The sequence below is a fragment of the Lathyrus oleraceus genome, chromosome 5 (genome assembly GCF_024323335.1).
Source record: "Lathyrus oleraceus cultivar Zhongwan6 chromosome 5, CAAS_Psat_ZW6_1.0, whole genome shotgun sequence".
Lineage (NCBI taxonomy): Eukaryota > Viridiplantae > Streptophyta > Magnoliopsida > Fabales > Fabaceae > Lathyrus > Lathyrus oleraceus.
Genome location: NC_066583.1, coordinates 575,089,254 through 575,102,003, shown reverse-complemented (window position 1 = coordinate 575,102,003; position 12,750 = coordinate 575,089,254). Strand labels below are relative to the sequence as shown.

Here is a 12,750-nt window from a genome sequence, read left to right as displayed (position 1 = left end):
AATAGTAATATACTTTGCATAGAGATTTAAACAAATAGCTTTGTCAAACAAAAGTGTGTCGTCATAAAGATAAACATATTAGAAAACACAAGAAATGGGAATTTCAATTGTGTTTAAAATGAGTGGTTGGGATAACTTAACTAATATGTGTTAGTTGAGTTAAATTGGTGTCACTACGCCAAAAATGACTTTTAACAGCGCATCTTAGACAGCGCTTTTAAAAGAAAGCGCTGTCTAAGGTTAAAATTAAAATAAAACACGGAAAATGTTCCAAAAAAATAATGAAAGCGCTGTCTAAGGGGGGGTCTTAGACAGCGCTTTCTAAAAGCGCTGTCTAAGACCCCCCCTTAGACAGCGCTTTTAGAAAGCGCTTTTAAATATAGACCTTAGTCAGCGCTTTTGATAAAGCGCTGTCTAAAGTCTTTAAATTAAAAAAAAATTAAAACCAAAAGCGCTGTCTAAGGGGGGGTTTAGAAAGCGCTTTTGGAAAGCACTGTCTAAGGCATACCTTAGAAAGCGCTTTCCACAAAAGCGCTGTCTAAGGTCTAATTGAAGTTAAAATAACTAAAAACCTCTCTGAAATTTCCGATAATCACTTTCTTTTTTCCTCTCTCTAAATTTCCCTCTCAATTTTCCCCCACTTTCTCGTTTTTGCTCGCACCTTCAACAAACCCTAGCGCTTTTCTTCCCCACCGGCGACACACGGAGATGTCAATGGAAGATTTGCGCTCGTTCGAAATTCTTTCCATGCTTCTTTCCGCGTTTTTTCGTTACAGCAGATCTCCTCGAATACCGAAGAATTCTATACACAATACGCAAACAAAAGCTAGTTTCACGCCTGCGTGTTAAGGTTTCTTCTTCAAATTTTTATATTCTCACCTTTTCCTTTAATTTCTATTCTCGAAATCGGAAACAAAAAAAGTAAGATCGTTGACTAACAATTTTCTGCATTTGTCAAATATTTGTTGTTAGTTTGAATCTAAAAGGTAATCGTTGTTAAACCAAGGTTTGAGTCTGAGAAATTTTTCTGCTATGGTATTTGAAGTTCTAGGGTTTGAAATCGTGATTTGGAATTAGGTTATTGATTTTGAATTTTCAGAGGAAAATATTGTTCTATTTGTGTATTTCTTGGCTCTTGAAGTCTGTGTGGTGTTGGATTTTGCATTTGGTATTTTTGGCTGAAAAATTCAAATGGGTGGGAAGTTAGAATTGGGGCTTACAAAGAATGGTACTCTCGATCCGAGAGAGAAAGAGGCTAGGATTATACTTAGTCATATTAGAGCTCAAGGTCATCCCTACATTGAGCTACGTGAAAATGGAAAGAAATTCATATATTTCTGCGTTTTATGTCTTGCTCCGTGTTACAGTGATAGTGTTGTGTATGATCACTTGAAAGGTAAGCTTCATAGGAAGAGATTGGATTCTGCTAGAGATACTATGTTGAAACCGAATCCGTGGCCTTTTAGTGACGGGCTTATATTTTTTTATGCTTCAACTGAGAATGAGAAAAAGACGGAGAATGCAAATGTCATCCAAAATAGATTGTTGAAGATGAGAATCACAATAGTCTTGCTATTGTGCCGTTTGGTGTAGAGGCTCAGTCAAATGCTCAACCGATTGCGACAGATGATACAATATCTGATGGTTCTGTGTTGGTGATTCCTCGTTTGAAGATTGCAACTGAAGCTATTGATGTACATGTTAGGAAAGTTGGCTTGGGGATGATTTCTGCTAGATTTGCTGAGAAGTATGGCTCTTTAAATGGGAGTGAAATTAGAAGAATATGGTGTGAATGGTTAGGTAAAGAGGATAGTCAAGAAGATGATGTTGAGGTTCAAGAGCATGATTTTGCTGTTGTAGTTTTCCCTTACAGTTATGATTTGGGCCGGGACAAAGTGCTTGAGGATACTAAGCCATTACGTCCATCTGCCTCTATGGTAGAACTGGAAAATGGAAGGGAAATTAGTCGAAAGAGAAAAGCACCATTGTCCGACCCTGAAGATGTTAGTGAATTTTTTCGTAAGCATTATGCTTCTTCTGCGGAAGAGTCTCCACCTTTGAGGAATGCCCCCTCAACATCAGCACTTGATCAATCCAACAGTCAGCTTCTTCGCACCAAATTTGTTTCGAACAGGGCTACTAGGAAGGCAATGAGACGGCGAGAACGCTTAGCAGCAGAGAAAGTATGCAACATCTGTCAACAAAACATGATTCCTGGTAAAGATGTAGCAACATTTTTTAATTTGAGGACTGGAAGAGTAGCTTGCTGCAGCCGGAATCCAACTGGGGTAAAATCATTTCATTAATGCTTTGATCTTGTTTTGCTATATATTTGTTAGTAATAAATCAAGCATGTGTAGAAACTTAACATATTAAAAGTTGAAACTGCATTTTATTCACAATACATCTATTTAACTTTGGAAAAGAGTTAGATTCAATTTTCAATTATCAAAACAGAAGTTATATTTGGTTTTATACGCAGGCGTTTCATGCAGCCTCTGAAAAGATTACCGGTGTTCAACTTCCGATTCAGCCTCTGGAAACTCTTGTTTGTTATTGGAGGATAAAGGAAGGATATGAAGGGAAATTCTCAATTTGGGGCGAGTTTCCGACGTTTGCTAGCTTGGGTAGGTTTGTTTGTATGGATCTCCGAGTTTGGAGTATCCGGGTTTGATTAAAGTGGCGGTTCATAGCGGTAACCCGTGTGATCCGGATAAGAGACCGTGGGGTTCTGGTGTGATGATGGATGAGATGAAAGAGTGGATTGAAGGGAGATTTTGTGGGTTGGTTGATTCAACCGAGCCTGTGATGAAACAGTCTTGTATGTATTCAATGACACCGGATGAGGATTTTGTGATTGATTTCTTGGGTGGTGAGTTTGGGAAGAATGTGGTTTTGGGTGCAGGGTTTTCGGGTCACGGGTTTAAGATGGCTCCAGTTATTGGGAAGATATTGACTGAGCTTGCGGTGGATGGGCAAACTAATGAAGTTGATTTGAAGCATTTTAGGATTGGAAGATTCAATGCGAGTTCCAAGCTTTAGGTAACTTTCTTGTCGTTGAATTTTGTTATTGAAATTTAAGATTATGTTTTTGGTAGCGGATTGCAATTGGAGTCTGCATATGTATTATTGTATTAATGAAAATTTGAATGCTCTCTTGAAATCATGCTGGTAGTAACTCGCAATTGAATTAAAAGTTTTAGGGATTATGAAGAATACAATAAGTTCTCACAGGTAGCATAGTTTTTAAGGAATATGTAACTGAATTATCTGTTGAATTCCTTGCTATTTGAGGTGTTTCTTGTTCCAAGCTGATGAGGGCTTGTATGAGTATGGAAGTTTGAAAGTTTTTTCACGAATTGCATTAGATTTAAGAGTTTTTTTGACGTAGTAATCGTTATGGATTGAACCAAGATCGTAACGCATCTCCCATAAAACCTACAACTTACTGAAATTTATAAATGCCGCCCCTTATGCCATGCTATAGTTATACTTTTAAGGGAGGTAGGAGAAGATAATATTCTTTTGTAAGCCTGGCAACAGGTTGTAACGGTGCTTGAAATACTTATATCAGTTTTGGTCACGACGACTCTTTTGCTCCGGCTCCGGCGACTATGACGGCTAGAAAACGTTGTAGCTTCGACTCAGGTACACATTCTCCTTTCCTTTGCTTGCTTCTTCTTTCTGTTCTATTATAATCTTCCTCCGTCGCAATTCCATTTCTGTTTACTCTGCTCTTCTACTTTCCTTCATCTTCCTCTAATCTTTTTCCTTCTGAACCGTGTTGCATTGCAGTTGTGAAATTGCAAAATGATCATGAGGTTCGGAAGTGAAGACTGGTTGATTTGTGATTAGGCTCTGCGTGCGTGAAGAATGAATGAAGGGAGCTTTCTGATGTAGAATGGAGGATTGGTGCAGAACTGTGGAAAACTGATGTAGAAGTAGAGGTTGAAGAAGACTTGTTAGTTGTTTTTGTTAGATTTCAATTAAATCAATTTCAGTTAGAAAGTTGGTTTGAGTTAGTTGAGATTTCTGTTAGATTTCAATTAAATCAATTTCAGTTAGAAACCTTTTATGTTAGTTAGATTAGGTGTGAGTTAATGTTAGTTATTCTAACTGTTATGACTGGCTATCCTATATGACTAATCAATTGAAGTTATATGGCTATTGGAAGTAGCAGACTGCTGAACAGGTTTCATTCAAATGCAGGTCATGGTTGGATTGAAGTTATATGGAATGGCTATTTGTGGATTGAAGACGACCTGTTAGTGCAAGTTCTACTGCAAGTCGTATGTTATAATCAAGTACTTGGCAAGTGTAAGCTTTACTATCCTTATGCTTTACTATTAGTTGATTTCTATTATATTGGTTGTTAATGTTAGTTCATGTTCTAATCAATTTGAAAGAAAAAAAGATTCTCGCTTGTGTAAACTCGGCTAATGTTATTTGGTTTAGGTTAATAGAAATCAAATCAGTTAATTGGTTAGTTTCAAATCTGTTAGCGAAATTGTTATTTAATAAAATAAATCATGCTGCACAGTTTAATTGGTTTCCTTGAATTTTAATTTTTCGTGTTGGTTAGTTCATTTCTTCAATCTGAATTGGATCCCCCTCCTCTTTCAGGTTTTGTTGCAGGATTATAGAGTGAAGTTAGAAGGGGTTCTCAAGCTCAGTTAGGAAGATGTTTTTTTTTGCAGGATTGGTTATGGGTTCTGTTTCAAGTTGGTTAGAGGTTAGTGCAATGTTAGATGCAATTGTTGTATGACATGATGATGCAATGTCATGTGATGATAATGTAGCTGTTTGTATTGTACGATGCAAGTCTGGTTTTGCCTTGGACCATGCTGCAGAATTTTTGGTAGTTGACTAGATGATATGGTTAATTCAACTGAGTTGGCATTCTGTTAACAGTTTGTGAGCAATGTTACAAGTTAGAGTTATGGTTAAATGAATGGATTTGGTTTGCACTTAGTTTTAACTATGAATTTGGGTTTACCATGGAAAAATGCAGGACTCAAATGAGGTATTTCTACTGTCATTGCAGGATGCAGGGTGAGTTCTAAATTTTGTCCAATTGATGTTGGTTCAGAGTTAGACGGTCTTCAAACCGGTTGCCCTTAATGCTATGTTATCTTCGTTAGAGTTTGTTAATTTAGTTAGAGAATACTTAATTTGTTTTGCTAAATGTATTTGCAAGTTAAATGTATTTGCAACTTGGATGTGGTGCTAAGCGTGGGTTGCTTTGTTTCCTGCAGGTGAAGTGCATTTCCTCATGGTGCAACTATTGGTGTATTATCTTGACTCGTTAGGAAATGATTGGACAACATACCCGGATATGAAGGTCCTAATTCAAAATATGTTATATTATTATGTAGTACTTTGATGAATTCAAGTGTGCATTTTATACAAAGGATCAAGTGGACGAAATCAAAGAGGAGTGGTGTCAATTCATGATAGAGCTCAATGTTTGTTCATAAATTTGTGTAATTAATGTGTACATTTGTAGTATATGTAATGACTTGTAAATGTGTACATAAATTTGTATATATTTTGATACATTTAAGGCAAAATTGGTTTGAATTGGTATATATATATATTTGTTAGCCAAAAATTGGTAGAAAAAAGGCCAAAATGGCATATATAAAATGTGATAATTGTCTGTCAAAATCTGGTTGAAAACAGGTAGAAATTCTGATTTATAAACCTTGAAAAAATGTGGTTTAAAACAAAAGCTTCAAAAATTTTCGTATACCTTAGACAGCGCTTTTGTAAAAAGCGCTGTCTAAGGGGGGGATTAGAAAGCGCTTTAGGCAAAAGCGTTGTCTAAGGGGGGGGGGGGGGGGGGGGGGGGGGGGGGGGCTTAGACAGCGCTTTTTGAAAAGCGCTGTCTAAGGTATACCTAAAAAAATTAAAATAGGAGGGTCTTAGAAAGCGCTTTTGGCCAAAGCGATGTCTAAGGGGGTGGGGCTTAGACAACGCTTTTCAAAAGCGCTGTCTAAGGTATACCTAAAAAATTTAAAATAAGAGGGTCTTATAAAGCGCTTTTGGCCAAAGCGCTGTCTAAGGGGGGGGGGCTTAGACAGCGCTTTTAAGATTTAAAAAAGCGCTGTCTAAACCTTTAGCAGCGGAGGTTTAGACAGCGCTTTAAAGCGCTGTCTAAGGCTAAAAAAAGCGTTGTCTAAGGTCTTGTTTGTTGTAGTGTGTAAATTGTTCGTCTAGGGTTCAATCTCTGACGACGACAGTTATTTATATTTATGTATTAATGCAAACAAGTTGATGATATTAACCGACAACTTTAAAATAGTTGTTTAAAAAAAAAAGCTAAAATATTTTTTAAAAAAAATGTTTTGATAAAAACAATTACAAGAGTAAACAAACAAGTTAAATGAAAGAGAGAATCAACACAACGATATATACATATTCACAATTATAGACCCTTTACACCAATTAACAAAAAAAAGTACATAATAGTAAGTTAAATGGTTCAGGGTTCAATCCTAGACGAAAATATTTATTTATATTTATATATTAATATAAACAAATTGTTAACATTTATAAATCAACAATTTTTTAAATAAATCAACCTGATTATACTACCGTCTTCTCAATCTTTGAACTTGGTACAATTTAATATTTAAGGAAGTCACACTCTACTAAACCGAGTTAAAAGTAATATCAAATGAAATTATTAGATAGCTCTTTTAATGAAAAAAAAGGCATAAATAAAAATAAAAAATATACTAAAAAGGATAAGATTTTTTTTTCTAAAACTTCGCTTGAATTTTCCAGATAATTTTGTTCAAATGTTTCTCTTAATTTTTGTCTCACTACATTGGTGTATTAAAATCACTACAACAAATAAAGTATTTTATAATGAAGTTTTCACCTCAAACAATAGAAAACTGAGATATAAAGCCAAGACGCGCTATTTTTTATTATTTAAAAAAATAAAAAACATCATACATTCACTTGGTTTTTCATAACACCAAGGTGAAACAAATATCTCAGTATAAGATTTGATTCCCAACTCACACAGTTTATGATTTTATTTGTTTATAAGTGTAAATAAAATGTTCTAACATTTCGGTTTCCTATTTAACCGAAGGATTAGAACATAAGAACAAATATATCAGCAAAGATATTCAGTAATAAGAGTAAATATTTGTTGTAAACAATTTATCATAATATTTTGTATAAACAATGTAATTTTAAAAAAAAGAATTGTTCACCTCGATTTTCATCATCACCGAGGTGATAGTTAAAAAGAGAAGATAAAAAATATCAGTTTCATAATAAAATTGAGGTGTTTAATCATTATATTTTATTATAAAAGCACTCGTTAATAGATTTTACCCTAAGATTTTTCTGCCCTTGCAATCTATCTCACATAATGATGTTGATGTTGTTGTATTTTTGTAATAAAATTCATATATTGTCAATATAAAAATTGAGAAATTGATTGTTTTCCTTGGTTGACAATATTGAGAAGTTTATTGCTAAAAATAATTATTAATTTCTCTTTCACGTTCTTTTTCACGTTCTCTATCATGTAAAAACATTTGTCTTGAAAAAACTCAAGATAATGAAATCTATCTAGAATGGATTACAAATACAGAAAAAAATTCTCTTATTTGGAACAAATAACTTATTATAAATTTGGAAAGATATATTGTTCTGCAAGAATCCGTTGTCAAACTCATGATTTGTTTGAACAATTTATTTTATTATTCTATATAAAAATAATATAAAAATTATAAATAAAAAAAGAGCCTTTTTCCTTCGGTCTTTAACAGAAATCGAGACGTGTGTAGTTGATTTGTTTGAACAATTTATTTTATTATTTTGTGTAAAAATATAAATATTAAAAAAAAAACTTTTCCCCCTCGATTTTTAACAGAAACCGAGAGGTATTTGGCGCTTGGGTTGGAACATATTTTATTAAGGTAAAATATAAGTGTGTTTCTCCACCGTCCTTAAACAAATTTGTGCTGTCAATTTAATTAGTATCAACCGTCAAGACATTACCATTAGTGATCCCCGTGAAACCTAAAAGTCTCATTATAAAAGCATTATGAATATTAGTGAATCTATAAGAAACCAAAACATTATGAAACCCTTTGTGTTTAATCAGAGCACTGTATCAATGTGATAGATTGCAAGATTAGAAAATTTTAGGTTTTTAATATGTGGTTGGTGAGAGTACTGTATTTACTTTGTAAGAAATGGATTGCAAGTGCAGAAAATTATTTGGGTTTCAAGGTTTGTGTTCTTATATAATCATATAACTAGATATTTATTTTATTTATCTAACTTTTTTATTTTATATCAGGCACAAATGAATGCAAAAGTCATAGAAAATATATTGCATTTAACATTTAATATTCCTCAAAATAAATCAAACGGGGATCCCCAACATTTGCTCTTTTCCAATATATCCAACATTTGTTCTTCACCGACAGCGATAACGATGAAGAACAACATTTTTACTTTTATATTCTGTGTAAACAATGTAATGAGAATATATATATATATATATATATATATATATATATATATATATATATATATATATATATATATATATATATATATATATATATATATATATATATATCCTACCGCTCAATTTTGTTATAAAACCGAGAGGTATATGATGCTAGTTTGGAAAATATAAAAAATCTATTATTGCGGTTTGAACCCATGACCATTTAAAGTAACCGAGGGATAAAGCTCCCACTTTTCATGTCACCCTTTATTACCTCAACATGGTAAACGAGGTGAAATCCATTTTGCATCTGACATGACCTGTGTTATTGTAGTAGTGAATGTTGATCGTAATATATTATTTACAATACTCTTGAGAGAAAGTGTTGTTGCAAGTATTTGGGCATAATTGCGACGGTTGCACGAATTTTAGCATATTTATGGTCGCTTTTGTATGATTCATATTTTTCATGTCATTATTTTACGACCTCATACTATTGACAATTATATGGGTTGCTTGATATGTGACTACATACACATTAGGAGGGTGTATTATGAGGATTTGATAAACTTTTGTTTAAAATAAAATCATTTGTAAAATTAGAGTTTAAAAATATTTTATAAAATGGGTAAATAAATAGACAGCGGAAAACCAAAAGAGAGAAAACTATTGGAAAGTAAAAGAGTTAAGAGAGATATACAAGTTTGGCCTATGATGGTCTACTCTTGTCCCCTAGAAATATTCTTTAAAGTATCCAATAAACTTGAGAATTTTTAAAAGGATTTTCTCACTTATAACCAAACGGCGAACAAGGCTTAGAACGGTTAGTCTCCAAACCATATAGTTTTTTCCACAAGCTGATCTCAAACCAAGATGGAGTTTTGAGTTGACTATCCTCCAAACTAATTGGGGTTTTATACAGGTTTACCGCGAACCGAGATGATATTTTTACTGGGCTGATCTCGAAACAACTGAGCTTTTATACTAGTTTGAACTCAAGAACCAAGAGAAATTTTAATCAGTCTGATCTCGAACACATAGAGCTTTTAATAGGGATGAGCTCAAGAACCGTTATGGAGATTTTAGTGGCTAGTCTTCACAAACCAAAAGAAATTTTTTTCTTCAAAAAGAAACTCACGAACCAAATGGAGACTTCCTAAGACAATTCCCGAAAGACACAAGCGCTTTTAATTGATTTTGCTCGCAACCAAAATGATAACTTCCTACGGAAGAAATATTTACTCAATATATAATATGCTCTTGGTAAATTAACAATTCATCCCTCACCCAACACAATTAACTTCACTTAGACTCAAAAATACTCTCGAAGCACCATGGTTAAATATATGTAATAAAAGTTAGAGATTTAGAGAAATGATGATTCAAATGAAAAGTGAGTTTTAAACTTATTTTCTGGATGTTAAACTGTGATAGAAAAGCTCTATATTTCAAGACATGAGTGTGGTATAAATTGGGAAATAATCCATGGGCCAATTCAATGACGTAATGGATTATGCTAATCGATTAGACAACATAAATAATTGATTGTCAAGGCCACAAATGGAAGTTTTGATACATAATTGTTATCAATCATTAAGAGATTGTACTACTTGATTTTAGACTCAACCAATCATGATCTAATTGAGTATGTTCATAATCTAATCGCCCATTCAGTTAGAAAATGTGTTACAATCAATTATGCACTATTCTAATCAATTGGCAAGGTCTAAAAAACATTTTTTAATAGTTTAAATAAAATATGAGAGATTTCTTAAATGATGCGTGTGAGAGGGAGAGAGAGAGAGAGATTACCCATAATGTTTTCATAAATACCCTTGTATTTTTACAAGACAAATGTCACTCAGACAGAAACGGTCATGCGAGCTTTCACTCTTCCTCTCTTTCACAATTCAGGAGCTTCAAATCCTGGAATCTTTATTTTGACTTTAGCATCATATAAGAGCCTTGAATTTTCTTTATGATGCTTGAGATATCTTCATGTTGAATATCATCATATGAGAGTTGAGAAGTCAAACCTTTGGTGGTCCTTGAAACCAGAGTCTTTACTTGAAATTTGTTTGACAAAAATGTTGACTTTAAATAGATGTCTTGATCTTTCAGAGCATAGCTTGATTCACGAGTGTCGCACCTCGAAGAATGGTGGGGACACGACTACAAAGCGAAGCGCGATCGCACGCTCGCAATGATGTACTGAACAGAGTCGCCACCGAACTTTATTTATTCCCAAAAATGGGAAAGGGAAAATATCGATAAAACCCCTAAAAGGAAGGATAAGATATGGTCATCGCAACCAATATCAGGGTTCGGGAGTCGATTACGCAAGGGGAAGGTATTAGCACCCCTCACGTCCGTTGTACTCAACGGGAACCATTAGGTTAGTTGTGTGCGTTAGTGTTAATTGAAATGTTAGGCTTTTCGAATTATTAGGTGGGAAAGAAAGAAAAGATGAGAAGAGAATGTTTTTGGGTTTTTGACGAAGGACTAAACCTAAGTTTTTTATTAGTGGGCCTGACAAGATTTTAAAATTCTGCTCCTACGTATCTCAAAAGAGAAATCAAGGCTTACGTAGTTCTGGGTAGAAAAATGTTTGTTTGTTGGTCGATTTTAGCGAAAAGCTATACTGTATTAATCGACGAAAACATTGTTTTACCCAAAAAAGATGAGGAGTGGACGCATACCACACATCGAACGGATTTATAAATCTACATTCGGAAAAGCGTCACTTATCTCGACTCAACAATCGTGGCCGAAACATTGTTTTGTATCACTTAAGACAATATATCTTTCATTTATGAAAAAGGTTCTTTGATTAGTTGCACGGCGGCGAAAAAGAGTTTGATTGGTTGGATGTATTTTGAGTGATTGCGAGAACTTGGATGAGCGAGATATACATCTCGAATCCTGGCCTCAGGAGTGCACGGTATACACCATGTTCCATTTCCATCTTTATTGGCGAAAGTGTTTAATAAAGATTAAGTATTCTTAGGTTTGACTGAGAAAGGGTTTGAAGAAACCACATTGACAATCTTAAACGATGGCGAGAGTTAAGATAGGCGAGGCATCCGCCTCGAATCTTAATCTCAGGAGTGCACGGTATACACCATGTTCCATTTCCATCTTTATTGAAAGAGGTTAAGATGGGAATTAAGTATTTTGGAATTTGAAAGACGAGCACTTATGACTTGCAAGCTCTTACAGCTTGGGTCTAGTGCTCGGAACTACGTCTGGACATTCCACCCAGGCAGTCTGTTTCTTTCCAATATTGTTAAGAAAATGATTCGGATATTTACGAATGTTTTGGAGGGAAGACGAATATTTATGGCTTGCAAGCTCTTACAGCTTGAACCTAATATTCGGGATTACGACTGGGTATTCCATCCAGGTAATCTTTTTCTTCCAACTTTATTAAGAAAATGGTTTAAATATTTATAAATATTTTGGAGTGAAGACGAATATTTATGGCTTGCAAGCTCTTACAGCTTGAGCCTAATATTCGGGATTATAACTGGATATTCCATCCAGGATAATCTTTTTCTTCACGTTTTATTTAGAAAAAGGTTTGAATATTGGATTGGAAGAGAAGACGAATATTTACGGCTTGCAAGCTCTTACAGCTTGAGCCTAATATTCGGGATTATAACTGGATATTCCCTCCACGATAATCTTTTTCTTCACGCTTTTAGAAAAGGGTTTGAATATTATGTTTGATTTGTGAAATGATCTTGAAATGATTCACATTTATTTTTGGAATGTATTTTGAAATCGAGGAAAGTTGAAATTGATTTTGAAATCGAATGAAATTTGAGTATGATTATTTACACGTGTAAAAGTATAGATATGGGTACTAATAACCCAACTAAATTAGTAAACACACAAAAATCGACTAATCGAATAAAAAACATCAGAAATTCAACCACTAACAAAATCTAAAAAATATACAAACCATTAAATAACAATCGAATTAAATTAATAATAAAAATAAAATAGAATAGCAAGATACTATATAGAAAAAGAAATTAAATAAAATGGTAAGCATAACAAATATAAACACAAAGATTTGTTGTCCCCAAGTATTAAACCCACTCCCCTAAACCAAATGAAACTACTCTCTCTCCACTAGGCCACTCATGATTAGTTATTATTTACAATAACAACTTGGATATATAAACCAGAATAGGTTAAAACCAAAATTAAAAAAATAAAATTAAAATGAAATGGTCTGTTAGACTACTAATTAAAATAAT

The 12,750-nt window shown here is 33.8% G+C and overlaps 1 protein-coding gene across 2 annotated transcripts in view; it reads right to left on the bottom strand.

The window, feature by feature from the left end:
• LOC127086587 (DNA glycosylase/AP lyase ROS1) overlaps positions 1–12,750 on the bottom strand; it is a 48,622-nt gene that overhangs the window by 17,855 nt on the left and 18,017 nt on the right. The window lies entirely within an intron of this gene.